A 2,368-nucleotide genomic window follows, 5' to 3' on the forward strand; every position below is an offset into this window, starting at 1 on the left:
AGGCCCAGCCCCGGTTGTTTACTGGAAAAACTGTGCTCACGAAGAAATAGCCCTTTTCTAAAGCCTCCATCTCTATAAAACTAATCTGGTGCTGATGCAGAGATCCATTTGCCAAAAGCCATTTCCATCCTAAGATTATGAGAAAAAGGGCAGATACAATTGAGAGTTTGCAAAGGTGCATTTAAACTCCTTTGAATGAGTAGGTAGACTGTTTCCTGTTATGTACCAAAACCGTGTCTGACATGCCATTGAACTGATATGTTAAAAAGATTTCCCAATTCTTCTAGTATGTATATAGTGATGCAGATTTTCCTGTGGAATGTCCTATTTTTCTCAATTTGTGTGTAAAAATTGGGCTCCATAGGTTGGGTTTCCAAACATACCCTTGTATTGCAGGGGAGTGAGCACACAGCCTCCAGGTTAAATGCTACACCTCCCCTTGTTCCAGACACTCCATTTTGTTAGCTTCTGGGTTGTTGGTTTTTTTTTGTTTTGTTTTGTTTTTAACATCTGTAAAATGGAGACATTAGTAATGCTAAGTGGTAGGATTCTTATGAGGATCAGATTGGGAAGAGATGTATAAATTGCCTAGCACAGCAGATAAAAGGGGCTCTACAAATGTTTTTCTTTTCTTGAGGTTTTAAGGGAAAAGGTTTTACAGTTTGAAGGAAAAGGCTTTAAGCCTTATTGAATTGTTGTTGTTGTCTGCCCCCGACTCATGACGACCCTGTGCAAGATGGAACAAAGCGCTACCCCATCCTGGACCATCCCCATGATCGGTTGCAGATTGCACCGTTGTGATCCATAGGGTTTTCATAGACTGGTTTTCAGAAGTAGATCGCCAGGCCTTTCTTCCTAGTCCGGGGTAGTGTGGAAGCTCAGCTGGAACCATAAGCCTCCACTGACAGATGGGTGGTGGCTACAAGTTGGCGTTTACGTTGGGAAGAGGTACTGTCTGTCGAAGATGCTGGGGGGCTCTGCAGAGATGGGAGTTTCAGCATTGTCTATGCGCCTTACATCGTATTAAGGACAGTGCATAGGGGCGGGCTGCTCCTTCTGCCCTCGTTAGGAAATATTACAGATGATTTTGAAATGAATTGTGTCCTCCATGAGTGTAAATACTGATTCTAAGAAAGAATGAAGGTAATATTGTGGTGGGGCACTTTCTAGTTGTTCAGGTTTTTTTTTTTTTTTTAGTGCATATGCGTTGAAACACCATCCCAATCTTGGCCAAGCTTCAATTAGTCAAATACCACCATCAGTTCTTCCATCCTTATTGTTATTTATTTAATATTTTTATTTAAATTCGTGCTTTTTAAATGTCAGTTTATTTTAAGAGGAAACAATCCCTTCCTTACATAGATGAAACCGAGGATCACAGGCAGGGACTGGAAGACAGCTTTCATGTGCAGTGAGAAACTTGTCTTATGGCTGACTCTAGCTGGAGTCTAAAGCTAAAGGCTCCAAGCCTGAGGCCTGCAACCCTTGTACAAAAGGGAGATTAACACATGTGTAACAGAGGTGTTTAAGACCACTTAGCACCAAATGGACAGCTTCTTAAAGCAAGTAGTCACCTTGGACAAGTTTGATTTTTTTTGTTTAGATTCCTGTGTCAACACAGTTGGCAGATTAGGCCTCATTTATTGTTGTAACCTAATCTTTTATTAACACCATTATCATTAGGGATTCACATCTGTCCCCACCCTGCTGCCTTCCCTATAAGATAGCCTTGGAAACAAAGTTCAACATATTGCTGGGCTGAAACGGAATTTTTTTTTGAATAACAGCTTTAGTACCTCTTCGTTAGGCAGAGTTAAGCCTTTAGGTTGGGAAGGATATTGTCAAACCTAGGCGTAATGCATTCATTCCAAACCCACTGAAAGACATCACCCAGGGAAGCGCCATTTTGGCTCGTGGTGGCTGCCTGGATGTTCTGATTGCTTCTTGAGGATAGGAACCTTGTCTCAACACTACTTCAGCATTTCTCTTGAGCCCTTAGCACAGCAATCTACATACAGTCAACTCCATAAATAGGTATTAGGTAAACTTGGTGTACCTGGCAGCTTGCCAAACACGGAGGTCACTTGCCCTTGAAAGCATGTGTGATCATCTTGCAAAGGCTGTCAGATAATGCAGACCCGAGGATTTCTTTACGTCATCTTTAAGGTTTGTGGGGTCAATGACTAGCTCACGTGCTTAGAAGAGAGTAGGATTTAAGAGATTATTATAAAACTTACACAGCATATTTAGATAATTAAAGTTTTGAGCCTACCCCCTCTCTGCCATTTGCATTTATTAAGGGGTCTAGGGATCAAGCAATATTCTGTTGTGATCCATAAGCTTTTCACTGGCTAATTTTTGGACATAG

General features: G+C 41.5%; 1 protein-coding gene across 1 annotated transcript in view; it reads left to right on the forward strand.

The window, feature by feature from the left end:
- The window catches only part of PDZRN3 (PDZ domain containing ring finger 3), a 276,873-nt gene that overhangs the window by 75,964 nt on the left and 198,541 nt on the right, over window positions 1–2,368 (forward strand).

The sequence above is a fragment of the Trichechus manatus genome, unplaced genomic scaffold, assembly GCF_000243295.1.
Source record: "Trichechus manatus latirostris isolate Lorelei unplaced genomic scaffold, TriManLat1.0 scaffold00020, whole genome shotgun sequence".
In the NCBI taxonomy this organism is placed as follows: Eukaryota; Metazoa; Chordata; class Mammalia; order Sirenia; family Trichechidae; genus Trichechus; species Trichechus manatus.